Below are 20,531 nucleotides of genomic sequence, written 5' to 3'. Positions count from 1 at the left end.
TTGGGTGCATAAGTATTTACAATTGTTATATCTTCTTTTTGGATTGATCCCTTGATCATTATGTAGTGTCCTTCTTTGTCTCTTGTAATAGTCTTTATTTTAAAGTCTATTTTGTCTGATATGAGAATTGCTACTCGAGCTTTCTTTTGATTTCCATTTGCATGGAGTATCTTTTTCCATCCCCTCACTTTCAGTCTGTATTTTTCCCTATGTCTAAAGTGGATCTCTTGTAGACAGCATATATACGGGTCTTGTTTTTGTATCCATTCAGCCAGTTTATGTCTTTGGGTTGGAGCATTTAATCCATTTACATTTAAGGTAGTTATCAATATGTATGCTCCTATTACCATTTTCTTAATTTTGGGGGGTTTGTTATTGTAGGTCTTTTCCTTCTCTTGTGTTTCCTGCCCAGAGATGTTCCTTTAGCAGTTGTTGTAAATCTGGTTTGGTGGTGCTGAATTTTCTTAACTTTTGCTTGTCTGTAAAGGTTTTAATTTCTCCATTCAATATGAATGAGATAATTGCTGGTTAGTGTAATCTTGGTTGTAGGTTTTTCTCTTTCATCACTTTAAATATGTCCTGCCACTCCCTTCTGGCTTGCATCCCTTCTGGCCTGCAGAGTTTCTGCTGGAAAATCAGTTGAAAACCTTATGGGAATTCTTTTGTATGTTATTTTTGTTTTTCCCTTGCTGCTTTTAATATTTTTTTTGAATTTATTATTTTTTTTTAATTTGATTAATATGTGTCTTGGTGTGTTTCTCCTAGGGTTTATCCTGTATGGGGCTCTCTGTGCTTCCTGGACTTGGGTGACTATTTCCTTTCCCATGTTAAGGAAGTTTTCCACAATAATCTCTTCAAATATTTTCTCAGACCCTTTCTTTTTTTTTCTTCTTCTGGGACTCCTATAATTCGAATGTTGGTGCATTTAGTGTTGTCCCAGTGGTCTCTGAGATTGTCTTCAATTCTTTTCATTCTTTTTTCTTTATTCTGCCCCTCAGCAGTCATTTCCACCATTCTGTCTTCCAGCTCAGGTTTTTCTGACTCAGTTATTCCATTATTGCTTCCCTCTAGTGTATTTTTCATTTAAGTTATTGTGTTGTTCACCTCTGTTTGTTTGTTCTTTAGTTCTTCTAGATCCTTGTTAAACATTTCTTGTAATTTCTCAATCCGCGCCTCCATTCTATTTCCAAGATTTTGGATCATCTTTACTATCATTACTCTGAATTCTTTTTCACGTAGACTGCCTATTTCTTCTTCATTTGCTTGGTCTGGTGGGTTTTTACCTTGCTCCTTCATCTTCTGTGTATTTCTCTGTCTTCTCATTTTTGCATAACTTACTGCGTTTGGGGTCTCCTTTTTGCAGGCTGCAGGTTCATAGTTCCCATTGTTTTTGGTATCTGCCCCCAGTCGGTAAGGTTGGTTCAGTGGGTTGTGGAGGCTTCCTGGTGGAGGAGACTGATGCCTGTGTTCTCGTGGATGAGGTTGGATCTTGTCTTTCTGGTGGGCAGGACCGTGTCCAGTGGTGTGTTTTGGGGTGTCTGTGAACTTATTATGATTTTAGGCAGCCTCTCTGCTAATGTGTATAGTTGTGTTCCTGTCTTGCTAGTTGTTTGGCATAGGGTTTACAGCATTGTAGCTTGCTGGTCGTTGAGTGGAGCTGGGTCTTAGCATTGAGATGGAGATCTCTGGGAGAGCGTACGCTGTTTGATATTATGTGGAGCTGGGACATCTCTGGTGGAGCAATGTCCTGAACTTGGCTCTCCCACCTCAGAGGCTCAGGCCTGATGCCTGGCTGGAGCACTATGACCCTTTTGGGGAGGGTCTTCTGCCAGCATTCAGTAGGTGTTCTGTAGGAGTGGTTCCACATGTAGATGTATTTTTGATGTATTTGTGGGGAGGAAGGTGATCTCCACATCTGACTCCTCCACCATCTTGAAAGTCCCCCAGTTAGGAGTTTTTAAATTACAGTTTCAATTTCATTACTTGTGATTTGTCTGTTCATATTTTCTAGTTCTTCCTGGTTCAGTCTTGGAAAGTTGTACCTTTCTAAGAATTTGTCCATTTCCTCTAGCTTGTCCATTTTATTGGCATATAGTTGCTTGTAGTAGTCTCTTATGATCCTTTGTATTTCTGTGGTGTCCACTGTAACTTCTCCGTTTTCATTTCTAATTTTATTGATTTGAGCCCTCTGTCTTTTTTTCTTGATGTGTCTGGCTAAAGATTTTTCAATTTGTTTATCTTTTCAGAGAACCAGCTTTTAGTTTCATTGATATTTGCTATTGTTTACTTCATCTCTATTTCATTTCTTTCTGCTCTGATCTTTATTATTTCTTTCTTTCTACTAACTTTGGCGTTTTTTTGTTCTTTATTCTCCAGTTGCTTTAGGTGTAAGGTTAGGTTATTTGCGATTTTTCCTATTTCCTGAGGTAAGATTGTATTGCTATAAACTTCCCTTTTAAAAATGTATTTTCTGCATCACATAGGTTTGTGGTCATCGTGCTTTCATTTTCATTTGTCTCTAAGTATTTTTTGATTTCCTCTTTGATTTCTTCAGTGATCCATTGGATGTTTAGTAGCATAATGTTTAGCCTCCACATTTTTATGTTTTTTACAGTTTTTTTTTTCTTGTGGTTGATTTCTAATCTCATAGCGTTGTGGTCAGAAAAGATGCTTGATATGATTTCAATTTTCTTAAATATACTGAGGCGCCCTTTGTGGCCCAGCATGTGATCAGTCATGAAGAATGTTCCATGGGCACTTGAGAAGTATTTGTATTCTGCTGGGAATGCTCTGTAAATATCAATTAAGTACATCTGATCTAATGTATCATTTCAGGTCTGTGTTTCCTTATTGATTTCCTGTCTGGATGATCTATTGGAGAAAGTGGGGTGTTAAAGTCCCCTACTATGATTGTGTTTCTGTCAATTTCCCCTTTTATGGCTGTTAGCATTTGCCTTATGTATTGAGGTGCTCCTATGTTGGCTGTATAAATATTTATAATTGTTATATCTTCTTCTTGGATTGATGCCTTGATCATTATGTAGTATCATCCTTTGTCTCTTGTAACAGTCTTTAAAGTCTATTTTGTCTGATATGAGAACTGCTACTCGACCTTTCTTTTGATTTCCATTTGCATGGAATATCTTTTTCCATCCCCTCACTTTTAGCTTATATGTGTCCCTTGGTCTGAAGTGGGTCTCCTGTAGACAGCATATATACGGGTCTTGTTTTTGTATCCATTGAGCCAGTCTATGTCTGTTGGTAGGGCATTTAATCCATTTATGTTTAAGGTTATTATTGATATTTATTTCTTATTGCCATTTGTTAATTGTTTTGGATTTAGTTTTGTAGGTCTGTTTTCTTCCCTTCCTCTTATGTTCTCCTTTCTTTTGATTTGATGACTGACTCTAATGTTGTGTTTGGATTCCCCTTTCTTTTTTGTGTGAATCTACTGTAGATTTTTGGTTTGCAGTTACCATGAGGTTTTGATATAGTATTCTATATGTAAACAAGATTGTTTTAAGTTGCTGGTCTTTTAATTTCAAATACTTTTCCAATATCCTGCATTTGTGCTCTCGTCTTCTCACGCTTGCTGCTTTTGGTATCATATTTGTGTGTGGATGATTTACTACCTTTACTGTATGTTTGCACCGCCTAGAGAAGTTCCTTTAGCATTTGTTGCAAAGCTGGTCTGGTGGTGCTGAATTCTTAGCTTATGCTTGTCTGCAAAGCTTTTGGTTTCTTTGTTGAATCTGAACAAGAGCCTAGATGGGTAGACGCTTCTTGGTTGTAGTTTCTTCCCTTTCATCACTTTAAATATATGGTGCCACTCCCATCTGGCCTGCAGAATTTCTGCTGAGAAATCAGCTTCTGACCTCATGGGAATTCCCTTTTATGATATTTGTTTCTTTTCCCTTGTTGCTTTGAATATTTTTTCTTTGTCTTTAACTTTTGTCAGTTTGATTACTATGTGTCTTGGCATGTTCCTCCTTGGGTTTATCCTGCCTGGGACTCTCTGCACTTCCTGAACTTGGGTGTCTCTTTCCTTTCCCATGTTAGGGAAGTTTTCAGTTATTATCTCTTCAAATATTTTCTCAGGTCCTTTCTCTCTCTTCTCCTTCTGGCACCCCTCTAATATGAATGTTGGTGTGTTTAATGTTGTCCCGGAGGTCTCTGAGACTGTCCTCATTTCTTTTCATATTTTTTTTCTATATTCTTTTCCATGGCAGTGGTTTCCACCATTCTGTCTTCCAGCTCACTTATCCATTCTTCTCACTCACTTATTCTGCTATTGTTTCTTTCTAGTACATTTTTTATTTTAGTTATTTTATTGTTCATCTCTGTTTACTTGTACTTTAGTTCTTCTAGGTCTTTGTTAAACATCTCTTGTATCTTCTTGATCTGTGCCTCCATTCTTTTTTCTGAATTATTGGATCATCTTCACTATCATTACTCTGAATTCTTTTTCTGGTAGATTGCCTATCTCCACGTCACTTAGTTCTTCTTCTGTGGTTTTATCTTGTTCCTTCATCTGGGACATGTTCCTCTGCCATCTCATTTTGTCTAAATTCCTCTGATTGTGGTTTCCATTCTGCAGGCTGCAGGGTTGTAATTTTTCTTGCTTCTGCTGTCTGCTCCCTGATGGATGAGACTGTCTAAGAGGCTTGTGCAGGCTTCCTGGTGGGAGGGACTGGTTCCTGCTCACTGGTGGGTGGAGCTGGGTCTTGCCCCTCTGGTGGGCAGGGCTGTGCCAAGCGGCGTGTCTAAAGGGCTGTGGGCTGAGGAAGACTTTAAGCAGCCTGCCTGTTGATGGGTATGGCTGTGTTCCCACCCTGTTGGTTGTTTGGCCTGAGGCATCGCAGCAATGGGGCCTGCAGGCTGTTGGGTGCGGCCAGGTCTTGGTAAGAAAATGGCAGCTTCTAGGAGGGCTCACGCCAGTGAGTACTCCCCAGAACTGTTGCCACCAGTATCTTTGTCCCCACAATGAGCCCCCCACCTCTGCAGGAGATCCTCCAATACTATCAGGTAGGTCTGGCTCAGTCTCTTATGAGGTCACCACTTTTTTCCCTTGGTTCTGGTACTCAGGAGATCTTATGTGCCCCCTCTAAGAGTGGAGTTTCTGTTTCCCCCAGTCCTGTGGAATTCCTGTGATCAAACCCTGCTGGTCTTCAAAGCCAGATTTTCTGGGGTCTCCTCCTCCCATTGCCAGACCCCCAGGCTGGGAAGCCTGATGTGGTGCTGAGAACTTTCACTCCTGTGGGAGAACCTCTGTGGTATATTATTTTCCAGTTTCTGGGTTGCCCACCTAGCAAGTATGGAATTTGTTTTTATCACAATTGCACTCCTCCCCCCCATCTCATTGTGGCTTCTTCTTTGTCTTCATATGTAGGGTATCTTTTTTGGTGGGTTCTAGTGTTTTTGTTTTTGTTAATGGTTGTTTAGCAGTTGTGAATTTGGTGTTTTCATAAGAAGCCATGAGCTCACATCTTTCTACTCTGCCATCTTTTCTCCATCTCCTCCTGTGTCCTGAAAAAGTCATCTCAGATCTTTTCCCTTATAGGTTATTATAAAATATTGAATATAGTTCCCTAAGCTGTACAGTAGGACCTTGTTGTTTAACTATATTATATATTGTTGTATGTATCTGTTAATCTCAAGCTCCTAATTTATCCCCCTTTCTTTCCCCTTTGATAACCATAAGTTTGTTTTCTATGCCTGTGAGTCTGTTTCTGTTTTGTAAATAAGTTCATTTGTAATCCCAAACTCCTAATTTGTTCCTCCCCCCACCTTTCCCCTTTGGTAACCATAAGTTTGTTTTCTATGTCTGTGAGTCTGTTTCTGTTTGGCAAAAGAGTTCATTTGTGTCATTTTTTTAGATTCCAAATATAAGAGATACCATGATATTTGTCTTTCTCTGTCTTACTTCACTTAGTATGATAATCTCTAGGTCCATCCATGTTGCTGCAAATGGCACTATTTCATTCTTTTTTATAGCTGGATAATATTCCATTGTGTGTGTGTGTGTGTGTGTGTGTGTGTCTGTGTGTGTACACACACACACACACACACTCACCACATCTTCTTTATCAATTCTTCTGTTGATGGACACCAAACCAAGTCCACTCCCCTGGTCTGTTCACTGAAGCCCAACTTTTAGCACCCAGCTGCTGGGCACACCAGCAGGTGTGTATTTTGGTCTAAGAAGTGCAGCGAGGTGGCAAGGATCCTCTCTGCTGGTCTCTCTCTGTCCTGCCTGCTGCAAGCCTCTGCTGCAGTCTCCTCTTAGCCTCTAAGTTTCCCTAACTGTCCAAGCTGATCTCCTAGCTGGTGAAGGAGGTTCCCAGGGTGAGGGAGAACCTTTCACTGCTGCCTCCCAGGGTGCAAGTCCCATATTGATTTTTTAACTTTCCTTTTATCCTACACAGTTATGTAGTGATCTTTCTTGCAGCTTTGGTTGTATGAGATTTTCTGCCAGCATTCAGTAGGTATTCTGTGAGAATTTTTCCTCATGTGGATGTATTTTTGATGTATTTGTGGGAGGAGGTGAGCTCGCATCCTTCTATTCTGCCATTTTGGTCTCCCCAAGTGGCAGGATTTAGTACGGAGATGAGAATTTCAAAAATATTTAGAATGTGAATACTTTTAAGCAGGTTTGTGTCCATCCATTTGGTACTATCTTACTATTTTCCAGCTTCACTTTTTTATTATGTATGCCTGAACTCAGAAAATAAGCTTTTTGGCCTCTGGTTAGAGGAATATAACAAATCACTGTATTCTACAAATAAGCCTGGTCTGAAGTACAGTTGGCCATTTGTATCCACGGGTTCCATGGATAGATTTGGTTGAATCCATGGATGCAGAACCCACAGATATGGAGGCTAACTGTACTAAGCCATTTTATATGAGACATGAACATCTACATATTTTGGTACCCCTAGTGTCCCCAGACCAATCCCCCTGTGGAGACCCTGTGATGGCTGTAATGTGATAGTTGTTTACATGTTTGATTGAGAAAAGATGAGGTCTCAAAGCACATTTTGCCCAACTGTCTGCTGCCACCGTGAACTTCACGGTCAGTATACCCTCTCTCTTCCGGTTAAGGGTGGCCATTGAGAAAATGTAGATGCCTCCATTTGGTGTAGGAAACTGAGAGAGGAGACAAGGAGCTTAGAGTAGGGTGTCATCACAGATGGGAAGAACAGTCCGCCAAGAACAAATTCTGGCTCCTTCACAGTCTCTCTCCTCCCTATTTCAAATCTTCTTGTTCAGAGGGGAAGAACCTGAGAGAGAACCTGATGGGCTATATCCCAGGATTATAGGAGAGAGAGAAGAATGTCTATGCATCCCCCGTCCTCATAATCTTCTATTTCAAGTTCTGCCTTGTGCTTAATATCATAAAATTATAAGGCTTTTCAGAGCACACTTATCTTTATGCTCTCTAAATTGGACTTAAGAGTAAAATACAGTAATTAGGATTTCACTAATTTTGATTTGAAATAACCCTAGCATAAATAAAGACATGTCTCTAAGTATATGAAGTTCTAAATTTTTTAGACTCTAATATTTTTTCTCATCAGCTTGACAGTGGGTGAACTTTATATTTAGACTCCAATTCTTTAGGAAACAGAATCACTTTAAAGAGCCTTTTCAAAATCATTAAAATGATTTTCAAAATCACTAAAGACATTAAAAGTCCTTTTACATACCTTCATTTTCTTTATCCAGCAATTAATTCTCCAGCCTTAACATGATTTTATATTTTGAATCCATTATGTAAAGGAGGTCTATTTCAAATTGCTATTTTCTCCTTAACGTATCTCACTTTACTTATTAGTATACAATATATATGTGCTATGTGCTTGAAAATTATAAATTTGCATTTGTAAACAAATATTTTAATTCCCAGCTTTTTACTAGGTCATTCTGAATTTCCGGGTAATAAACAGCAAATCCTCTAGCATACAATTTACTGCATTTTTTAGGAATGCCTTTACCATTTTAGGGCACTGAAAAATCCTCCGGGCAATTTTTTTTTTTTTCCATTGTAGTATTGGGACAATAGCTAAGCAATGAACTTCTCACTGGTTCCTAAACACTAAGACTGTGACAACTCCATGCTTTTGCACAGCCTGTTTCATGGGCCTGAAATGCTGTGCCCCAACTCCTGTCTCTTCCTGTGAAGCTCATTTTCTTCCCTCTAATGTCAGCTCAATATCACCTTTCCTCTGAAACCTTTTCTAACTCTCTGAGAATACATTAGCTGTCAGCACTCTGGTCACACACATCTCCTCTTTATTACAGTACTCCTTATGGTACCTTATAATTATTTTCCTTATGTCTGTCTCCCATATAAACTATGAGCTCATTAAGGACAGACATAGAATCTCATTCATCTTTTCTTTTTCAATTGAGGTGTAGTTGATGTAAAATATTATATAAGTTTCAGGTGTACAACATAGTTATTCACAATTTTTAAAGTTTATATTTATAGTTATTATAAAATATTGGCTACATTTCCTGTGTTGTACTATATATCCTCATAGCTTATTTTATACAGAGTAGTATAAGCCTCCATCTTGCACCTCCCTCATCCCTCTCTCCACTGATAACCACTAGATTGTTCACTATATCTGTGAGTCTGTTTCTGTTTTGTTATATTCACTAGTTTGTTTTATTTTTTAGATTCCACATATAAGTGATATCATATAGTATTTGTCTTTCTCTGTCTGACTTACTTTACTTAGCCTAACATCCTCCAAATCCATCCATGTTGTTGCATATGGCAAAATTTCATTCTTTTTTATGACGGAGTAATGTTCCATTGTACATGTATATACCACAGCTTCTTTATCCATTAATATGCTGATGGACCCTTACATTGCTTCCATATGTTTGCAATTATAAATAATGCTGCTATGAATATTGGGGTGCCTGTATCTTCTTGCATTAGTGTTTAACCCATGAGAAACATCAGAACTAACTTTCAGAGACTATGATTTCGAGATTGTACTTTTATGAAACTCTCAATTCTCTGTACAACTAATGACTTTAAAGTGCAGGTCGCTAGAGAAAGTGGAGTATTTCTATTTTGCACAAAGAAAAATTGAACTCTGGAAAAAAGTTGCAAAGTAATGAGAGGTTTTCATTAGTGCTACAGTGGGTAGTTTTTGGATCCTTCCAGTGTCACCTCAACTATGGATAGCATTTGACAAAAGGATTTTAATAGCTGAAAATAAAAGCAGAAGAATAGAAACTGATGGTCAAAAGAGAAGTATCTCAGGAAATATTACCACAAATGATTATTCTCAAATTTGTTATGCTTAGGAGGAAAAACTTTAAAAGAGATATACAAGAGATGCAGGAAGTAAAGTACTTGTGCTTTAAAGACAAATATGTTAGGAAGCAAAGAGAATATGTGAAATCCTTGAGAGGTTAACCACAGATGCTGAAACCCCATTTGTGAGCAATCTGAGAAAAAAATAAACCTCAGGTTTCTAATAACTGATGGAAATCAACAGAGATTCTAGCCCTTGAATCAAGAAAATTTCATAAAATGATCTAATACTTTCCTTTGGAGAATTACTTTTGGTCAAGAATGACTCAAAACTGTTTGGCCAGGCTGAACACCTTTATATTCTAGGCAGATTGCAGACTTTTCTATTACACTAACTTGCATGCACTCTCTCTCTTTCTTTCACACACGTACACACATACATGTCACTTTGGTTTCCTGTCTCTTGCTGTTGATGTTTTCTTTGACTATTCCCTCATTTTTTAATCAAAGTTAATGTGGCACTGAAGTTTCAAAAACCATTGTAGAGATTAAAAACACAGACATGGCTGCACTGTCAGATTTCGAGAGAGGAATCTTTCATGCTATTCAATGAAATACTTGCTTATCTCTCTCCTTTTCCCTCCTACAACTCATTGCTGAAAAGTTTTGACTAATTCTAGGGAGTCATATAACTGAATACTCACCATTAATCTATTCAGTTGATAACTTAATCAGTACTTAGGAAATCTTGACTTACTGATCATTCTGTTATTCTGGCTACATACTCACAATCCAATTATCAAGCTACATCTCATATTTGAATTAAGAAACTCACTAGTTCGTTTCTTCATCACAAATTTATGGCTTTTAATTTAGGACTCCCAATTTTCCTGAGATTTGTATAATTTAGCATTCAAAACTATTTGGAAAGCATAAGTCACTGACATAAAAGAACTGAAAATAAAGACAAAAATTTGTCCCCAAAAAGAAACATAGCACAAATTAAAGGCAATTAAAGCACCTACAATGGAAATAAAGAATGATTCCCGTGGCAAATTTAAAAGATAGTTGGTTAAGACAGGTTTGTATAATAAACAATGAATTTGGAACTTAAAGTGAAATATCAGTGGAGCTTTTTAGAAATAATCCATCATTCATAATATAGGATAAGCTTGTATTAAGTATAAAAAATAAAGGAATGGCTATGCAAAAGCAAAACAGTATTTTCTTTAGATATTTCTCCACAGTGAAAGCCAACCCACACATGTTGAAAAACATGTGCTCTAAAAACACTTGACATAAAAATCCTTTTTAAAGAATGAATTTTAAACATCAAACAACAGGAAATAAAGTGTTTAAAGTAACATAACAATAAGATGAAAGGAAATCCCATATTCAAGAGGCTAATTTCTTCACTCAAGAACTTAATGTGCTTTAATTTGAAAAATGCTTCAGTGAAAATATACTTCCCTGATTAGATACCTTGAATGGAAGAAGAGGAAAAATAGGAACAATGACTAAATAGCAATTATGAACCAGTAATGGGGACAAGACCCCTGCCTGTATCTCCAGACACATCTTCCATTGTTTATCCTTCTCATATTATACTCAGGACATATTACGCTGACTGTGGTTCACTGAACACAGAGTGCTACTTCATATCTTTATGACTTTTACATACTAGTTTATCAGTCTACCTTTCCTATGTATGATTGGTTAGCATCTCTTTAACACAGATCATTCATTACATTTTACATCAGTCTTTCCCAGGACTCTTGGGCATTTAATCACTCCTTCTGTTGAGGTATTTTTCACATTACACTATGCTTTGTTTCTTTGCCTGTCTCTTCCTCTAGACTATAATCTCCTTGGTAGAAGATTCCAAGCCTTTTCAACTGCCTATACTAGACACACTTAGTGATATCTATCAAAATATTGGCACACAAGAGCATGTCTGGGTTGGTTTTCATTTACATGTGTCATCTCAGAATACTCAGGACCTAACCTCAAGAGTAGTGACTTAGTGACTCTTTCTAGCCTTTGAAAATTATACGTTTTTATATCAAGCAAATAAAACATTCTAACTTTGGACTGATAATTTTTATTACCTATATTATGGTGTCTTGTGGTATGAAAATATACAACTAAAATTAATGTAAGCGTCACACCTTCCTCCTTAACAGGCTGATTGCATGAGGACTCATTTTTTTTTTTTTTTTTTTTTTTTTGTGGTATGCGGGCCTCCCTCTGCTATGGCCTCTCCCGTTGCGGAGCACAGGCTCCGGACGCGCAGGCCCAGCGGCCATGGCTCACGGGCCCAGCCGCTCTGCGGCATGTGGGATCTTCCCAGACCGGGGCGCGAACCCGGTTCCCCTGCATCGGCAGGCGGACGCGCAACCACTGCGCCACCAGGGAAGCCCCGAGGACTCATTTTATGCCAGGCTTTCTCTAGGCTTTTCACATATAAGACCTCATTTTGTCTTTATAATTACCTTGTTCATTTATTGAACAAATATTGCCAAATTTCCCTCTGATACTGCCACTGTCCTAGGAGCATAGGTACAAGATATATCCTGTTATTTCCATCATGATATTTACATTCATGTGGACAAGACATACTTTAAACAAGTACACACATTTTTAAGGTGCATTAAGAAAACATAGATCAGTTGGGAGATAGTCACTAAGAGTTGTGTTTTTTTTTTTTTTTTTTTTTTTTGTATAATGTAGTCAGGAAAGGCTCTTCAAATGAGAAGACATTTTAAGACACCCGAATCATGAGAAGAGGCTGGGTAGAAAAAGATATTGGTGAAATGTATGCCAGGCTGAGAGGACAAGTGTAATGGCCCTGAAGAGGACATGAGCTCTCTCTGTTCAAGAAATTAAAAAGAGCACAGTGATTAAAAAATGACACAGGAGAATCATGTAGGAGCTAGATCATGGAGGAACTTCTAGATAATTATATTATGCTTGATAAAATATCACTTATATTTTTCAATGTCTACTCATAATACAGAGTGGAAAGTGGGCTTCATGGGGACAAGAGTGGAAGCAGGAAAATGATGAAGGTATTGCATCACCAGCAAAAGTTGACAGAGGCAGTGGTGTAAATGACAGTATTAAGATGTGTGGGAACACAAAGCTGACCCGCTGTTTGGTTAGACATGTGGGGTGATGTGAAAAGTGTTAGGGAAAACCAAAGATGACTCCTAAGTTTTTTGTCTGAGCAATTTGGTCAATAGTAGTATTGTAAATTGAAATAAAAACTGGAGAAAAAATAAAAAAGGTTGAGGAGGACGGCCAAAAACAGAGTAGCAGAGATGTTGGATAGATGATGTGTTAAATTACCAAGAATGATAACAGATAGAGTGGTAGAAGAGAGCAAAGCAATTGCTCATATTTAAGGAAATAGCAGGTTATGAGCAGTGGTCAATGATGATAACAATAAGAAGGCCTAGTGGAAAACAGAGTTCAACGTCACAAAACTACTTTGCTGACCTAATTTATTTTGGCTCAAAATAGGAAAAAAAGGGCTTCCCTGGTAGCGCAGTGGTTGAGAATCTGCCTGCCGATGCAGGGGACACAGGTTCGTGCCCCAGTCCGGGAAGATCTCACATGCCGCGGAGAAGCTGGGCCCGTAAGCCATGGCCACTGAGCCTGTGCGTCCAGAGCCTGTGCTCCGCAACGGAAGAGGCCACAACAGTGAGAGGCCCGCGTACCACAAAAAGACAAAACAAAACCCTATGAAACCATTTGAATTAAATCTATGAAAAGAGGTCTTGATACTTAAGTAGGTGGATCTTTTTAAAATCCTCTACCCACATAGTGTGTAAGTCAAAATACATCTTAGAGAACCTTCAATGTGTTGGCCTCCCTAAAGCTATTTCAAAGGGTCAGTGTTTTTTTGGTTGTTGTTTGTTTTGTTTTGTTTGTTTGTTTTAAAAGTAACTTCAGATAGCAGGTAAAGGGAGACCTTGAAACGAGATTAAGTTAAGCAAGTGAAAAAAGATTGGCCTAGATGAATTCTGTCTGAGGTTCCATTTAATTCTCAACTCCACATGATTCTAAGAATATCTTTTTGGGTTAATAAAAGGCATTAGCTATGTGAAAGATGGATGCTACTGTCACAGATTTTATGAAAATAATGCCAGTTCTCCTAGGCAAAATATACTTTGAAGCTCGGAACTACGTGACATCAATCATGCCAATCCAATCTTTATCACACTGTGTATATATAATAGCAGTGGGTATTAAAATTAAAACAAAGTGTGTTTAGAACAGTCCTCATTTATGCCTGTTTGGTTTAATTTGTATTAACAATGCCTCTTTTGCTTTAAAGATTGTTCTGGCTTGGAAGATAAAGTATATGGTCATGCCAATTAAAAATAATATGTGGATCACCTTGCCAATTAAGGCAAAGAAGCAAATATTAAACAAAAATGCAAAATCAAATGCAACACCACAGAGAACTTATTATGTTCCTTCTGAACATACGCCTACGACCAAAATAGGAGAAAGAAACTGGAGTAAGTTTATTCCTTTCTCAGGGATGAAGTGAAATTCCATCTGCCCCATCTATCTATATGCTTGATTTGAGACAGGCAGTGCGTATTAGTCATTAAGTCATGGGCATCAACAGAGAGATCTGGATTTAAATACAAACTTTGGCACTTTATGGCTGTGTGACTCTGGGTAAGTTACTTAACCTGTCTAAGCCTCACTTTCTCATCTGCAAGTTGGGAGTGATAGGATCTTCCTTATAAAGTTGCCTAGTGTTAGAATTCCATAAATGAGAGATGATACCATTACAATAACCATTATCACCATCATCATTAGTCTCATAATTATGATTATGATTTCATCCTCTCCAAGCCCCCTAGACAATGTTTCCTCAATTATCCCCTCTTCTTTCTAAGCCAACTATTTCCCCTTCATACTTGCTCTATCATTACTTCCAATCTAAATACAAAACAGAGTAAAACTATAAAACCCAACCCAATGGACCTTAGTTATTCTCTACCCCTGAGCAAAACAAGTTTAGATGTTGTTGTCTCCTCTTTTTCCTCAATTTTGCACCCATTGCAATTTGGTTTCTACCTATTCCCGTACTTTGAAACAGTTCTCCAAAGAGTAACCAAGGACTTAAAAATAGTGAATTGCTTCTCAATTTAATCTTACTTGACAACCTTCAATATTTGACATGATTGACCATAACCTTTTGTTCAAAACTCTCTTGGATTCCATGACATCACCAGATTATCTCCCTGCATTCCTGGTCATTAACTCTTGATCTAAATTGTGAGATATACACATTCACTTGGATGTTTCATAAATACCTGAACCCCATTGGATTTCAAATCAAGCTCACCTTCACAGGCCTGTTTTTCTCTATTACCTCCTATCTAATTAATAAAGTTTGAGAAGCCCCAAAATCATCCTAAATTCCTCCCTCCTCACATCACTATCTACAGCCAATTAAGTCCCACCAAAGTTTCCTCTTAAATATTTCTCAAGTCCATCTCTTCCTCTTCATTTTTACTATGATTTCCACATGTCAAAATCTCTTTATTTCTCACCCGGACTATTATATACAGTTTCCTAATCTGTATCTCCACCTCCAGCTCTGCTCCATTTTACACATTCTCCTTCTTATTGACACAGAAATGTATACAAAATGAAAATTTAAACATGCATATTAGAAACTTAAAATCCTCCAAAATTTTTCACAACACAAATAAGCTGTATTTCAAATTCCCTGGCATGACCTACAAGAGCTGCCACTGCTCAAAGAGCACTTTTGTGTAAATTAGACAAGGTTGACCTTCCTCAAATTAAGCACAAAAATAAGGATGTTCCTATTGCACAGCCTGGTCAATCATATACTATGACTCATAGAAATCAATGGGAATCACTGCTATGTGAATCACTTTCTCAGCTGGGCCAGAAACTGTCTGGGGAACTTTCTATGAATGTACATATGTGTTTCCACAACACTGGCCTGTTCCCTCACACCCGGATGCCAAGATGCGTATGCCTCAGTGAACCTACCACTCCATGCATGCCCCCCTCTATACCCTGTCCTGTAGACAAAGTGGCCACATCAGGGGTGACACCAGACCTCCAAGAGTGACAGTGGGTGAAAGAAACCTTAGTGGATGTCCATGGTGAGATTAAGAAATGTCACAGCAGCATGCACCTATGTGTTCCAGTGTTCACTCCTTGCATAATTTTCTGAGCTTCTGTATGCCTAGCCTCCACTGTTTCCAGTTAGTATATGTCCTTTGTGTGAATGTGTCCCCTTAAATAGTACACCTTCATACAATCAACCACCACAGCCATACAGAGTGATTCTAAGGTTTCCATGCCAGGGGTCTATCTTTCCATCCATTGTTTATATCACCCACTGCCTTGACATGTATTCTCTAGTATCACTGAGCTGCTTATAAATTCAGCTCTAATGCCACAATTTAACAGTCCCACGTCTTCACTCATGCCTCTCCCTCTCTTTGCAATTCCCTCACTCCTCCCCGTTATGTGCTTAAATTCTTCTTTATTTTGAAGATTAAGCCCAGGAATCATCTGTTTTAGAAATTGCTTTCTGAAATTCACACACATACACACACACTTGCATGTACTTGACAGAGCAGACCAATCTTGCAGTTTCCTACATTCCATGGCACCTTCTTCTTATTTCCACATGATATGTATTAATGCAAAATTATCTGTTCCTGTATGCCTCCCAGAACTAGTTTTTATGCTGTTTGGATAGTTCAAGTGTCTTAGTTCTTTTTTTTTTTTTTTTTAGTTCTTTTTATACTCTAGACTTAGCACCATTTTTGCCAACAAAGTAGGTGTTGAATAAAAATTTGATGATACCAACTAAAGAGGTGGTAGGGAATGGTACTTCAAGTCCAGTTAATTTGTAAAGCGAGCTCAATTGATGAGTGCTGAAAAACTATTAATTCCAGCATTAGCAAGGCCCCATTGAGGACTGGATACCTGCTTTTCTCTTTCTTGTAAACAATTTAAAAACAGAAATCAAGCATGCATATAGAAAAAGTGCACAAAACTTAATTTGTGCATCTTGATGCATTACCAAAGGTGAACATACCCATATTCTCAGCTCCTAGGGAAGGATATAGAATATTACCAGCACCACAGTAGTCTACGGCATGCTTACTACCTGTCTTTTCTGCCAAAGGTAAATATTCTTTGGCTATCATAAGGTTAATTTACATGATTTTGAATTTTATGTACTGGAATAAAATTGTATATGTAATTTTATGTATGGCTTCCTTCACTCAATATTTTATTTGTGAGATTTAGTCAGGTTGTGTTAAATCATTCTCATTGCCCTAGAGAATCCCACTATATGATTATGCCACAATGTATTTATCCATTCTATTCTTGATGGAAATTTTGTTTTTTGCCAGTATTTGATGACTGTAAGTAGGACTGCTATGCCTATTCATGTACATGTCATTTGGTGAACATATGCACCTCCTTTTGGTGGGTATATTCCCATGATTGCTGGATTAGAGTATGCATATGTTGAGTTTTAGGAGATGTTGCCAACCATTTCCCAAAGCCGTAGTACCAGCTTACACTCCTACAAGCAATATATGTGAGATGCAGTCTCTTCATGTACTCACTAGCACTTTATATTGTGAGCTAATTTTTTAAAAATTTTATTTATCTTATTTATTTATCTTTGGCTGCATTGGGTCTTCATTGCTGCGTGCGGGCTTTCTCTAGTTGCAGCAAGTGGGGGCTACTCTTCGTTGCTTTGCGCAGGCTTCCCATCGCGGTGGCTTCTCTTGCTGCAGAGCACAGGCTATAGGCACGCAGGCTTCAGTAGTTGTGGCTTGCGGGCCCTAGAGCACAGGCTCAGGAGTTGTGGCGCACGGGCTGAGTTGCTCTACGGCATGTGGGATCTTCCCGGACCAGGGCTTGAACCTGTGTCCCCTGCATTGGCAGGCGGATTCTTAACCTTCCCAGGCACAACCAGGGAAGCCCCTGTCAGCTAATTTTTTGAAACAGACTCTTTTAGAGCAGTTTATGTTCACGGAAAAATTGATAAGAAAGTACAGAGTTCCTTTATACCCCTCGCTCCCACATGTGAACATTACCACCTAAAGTCCATAGTTTATGTTAGAGTTCATTCTTGGTGTTGTACATTCTAAAGTCTAAAGTTAATAGACTATTTTTTAGTGCACTCTTAGGTTCATGGCAAAATTGAACAGGGGGTACAAAGATTTCCCATTTTACCCCCACCTCATACAAATAATCTCCCTCATTATCAAAATCCCACACTAGACACAGCAAAGGAAACAATTTAAAGAGTGAAAACACAAACTATGGAATGGGAAAAAATACTTGAAACTATATATCTGTAAGGGGTTAATATCCAAAGTGGATAAGGAAATCCTATAACTCAATAGCAAAAAAACTCAAATAACCCAATTAAAAATGAGCAAAAAACTTGAATAGACATTTCTCCAAAGAAGATATAAAAATACACAATAGGTTTATGAAAAGATGCTCAACAGCACTAATAATCAGAGAAATGCAAGTCAATTCTGCAACGAGATACCATTGTTAGGATGGCTATTATTAAAAATCAACAAAAGATAATGATTATTGGCCAGAACGTGGACAAACTGGAACCCTTATACTATGTTGATGTTGATGGGAATATAAAATGGGGCAGCCACTATGGAAAACAGTATGGAGGTTTCTCAAAAAATTAAAAATAGAACTATCTTGGAATTCAGCAATCCTACTTCTTCATATTTATCTGTAAGAATTAAAATCAGGATCTTAAAGATATGTTCATTGCAGCAGTGCAGCATTATTCACGACAGCCAAGATGCAGAAACAACCTAAAGGTCTATCAACAGATGAGTAGGTTTTTTTAAAAATGTGCTACATATATACCATGGAATATTGTTTAGCCTTAAAAAAGACGAAAATTCTGTCACTTGCAACAACCTGGGTGAACTTTGAGGACACCATGCTCAGTGAAACAAGCCAGTCACAGAAAGAAAAATACTGCATGATTCCACTTGTATGAAACATCTAACATAGTCAAACTCATAGAAGCAGAGAATAGAATGTTGTTTGCCAGGGGTTGGAGGAATGAAGAGATGCTGTTGAATGAATATAGAGTTTCAGTTTTGCAAGATGAATAACTTCCAGAAATCTGCTGAACAACATCGTGCCTATAGTTAACAACACTGTATTGCACACAAACGTTTTTTAAGAGGGTAGATCTCATGTTAAATGTTCTTACCACAGTCATAGTATTAGTAGCAAGAATATCATTCCAAACCAGAGTAGTACATTTATGTTGTCAGTCAGTTTTATTCATTTTGGTATGCGTGTTTCTCACTGTTGTTTTATTTGAATTTTTCTGATGATAACGTTGAGTATCATTTTATGTATTTACTGGTCATTTGGGTATCCTCTTTTGTAACATCTCTCTTTAAATCTTTTGTTCAAATTGTTCAATAGATGATTTTTTTTTTCCTGAATTGATTTTTAGAAATTATTTGTATAATCTGGATATAAGTCCTTTTTGGAGTGATGTTTTGGAAACATTTTCTCTAACTTCCACATATTTATCCTACACCCCCAAATATTTGGAGTATCTGGGGGATATTTCTATTATCTGTTCTTGTTTGTTTTCTACATCACCTGGTGCTGCTTTCTGTCATGGCTAATAATTCTTTCTTGAATGCTGTATACTACATATAAAAAATCATAGTGACCCTGGATGGTGTTATCTGCCTCTGGGGAAGGTTTAATATTCCTTTATTTTTAGGTGAGAAATTCTTTTATCATATTTAGAATCAAAATATTCCTTAAAATATTTACATTTTACAGTAAAAAGGATAGCAAAACACAAGATCACGTACAAGCTTAAGTATTCAAGTTTCTGAAGAGCCAAAAAAGAAAAGGAAAAGAGTGGATTACCACAAAGCTGTAGCACGGAAATAAATGCCTTTAATATGTGCAGATTAAAGCAATAAATGTACTCCTTGGGTTTCTGATTCTTGGTCTAAAACTGCTTGACTAAATGATTAATATAATCCAATTACGAAGTTGCTTGGCTTTTTGTTGCTCCTCTACAGTTTCTTTAAAAACAGTGCAATTGAGAAGCAAGAAGAACTACAGTCCTGCAGCCTGTGGAACAAAAACTACATTCACAGAAAGACAGACAAGATGAAAAGGCAGAGGGCTATGTAACAGATGAAGGAACAAGATAAAACCCCAGAAAAACAGCTAAATGAGATGGAGATAGGCAATCTTCCAGAAAAAGAATTCAGAATAATGATAGTGAAGATGATCTAGGACCTTAGAAAAAGAATGGAGGCAAAGATTGAGAAGATACAAGAAATGCTTAACAAAGATCTAGAAAAATTAAAGAAGAAACAAACAGAGATAAACAATACAATAACAGAAAAGAAAACTACACTAGAAGGAATCAATGGCAGAATAACTGAGGAAGAAGAATGGATAAGTGACCTGGAAGACAGAATGGTGGAATTCACTGCGGCAGAACAGAATAAAGAAAAAAGTATGAAAAGAAATGAAGACAGCCTAAGAAACCTCTGGGAAAACATTAAAGGCAACAACATTTGCATTACAGGGGTCCCAGAAAGAGAAGAGAGAAAGGACCCGAGAAAATATTTGAAGAGATTATAGTCAAAAACTTCCCTAACATGGGGAAGGAAATAGTCACCCAAGTCTATGAAGTGCAGAGAGTCCCATACAGGATAAACCCAAGGAGAAACACACGAAGACACATAGGAATCAAATTGGCAAAAATTAAAGACAAAGAAAAATTACTGAAAGCAGCAAGGGAAAAATGACAAATAATATACATGGGGACTCCCATAAGGTTAACAACTGATTTCTCACCAGAAACTCTATAAGCCAGAAGGGAGTGGCATGATATACTTAAAGTGATGCAAGGGAAGAACCTACAACCAAGATTACTCTACCCAGCAAGGATCTCATTCAGATTCGATTGAGAAATCAAAAGCTTCTCAGACAAGCAAAAGCTAAGAGAATTCAGCATCACCAAACCAGCTCTACAACAAATGCTAAAGGAACTTCTCTAAGTGGGAAACACAAGAGAAGAAAAGGACCTACAAAAACAAACCCAAAACAATTAAGAAAATGGTCATAGGAACATACATATCGATAATTACCTTAAACGTGAATGGATTAAATGCTCCAACCAAAAGACACA

This window comes from Physeter macrocephalus, chromosome 12, assembly GCF_002837175.3.
Source record: "Physeter macrocephalus isolate SW-GA chromosome 12, ASM283717v5, whole genome shotgun sequence".
NCBI classification, from domain to species: Eukaryota; Metazoa; Chordata; class Mammalia; order Artiodactyla; family Physeteridae; genus Physeter; species Physeter macrocephalus.
The sequence above is the reverse complement of the archived record's forward strand: the minus strand, read 5'-3'. Positions refer to the sequence as shown.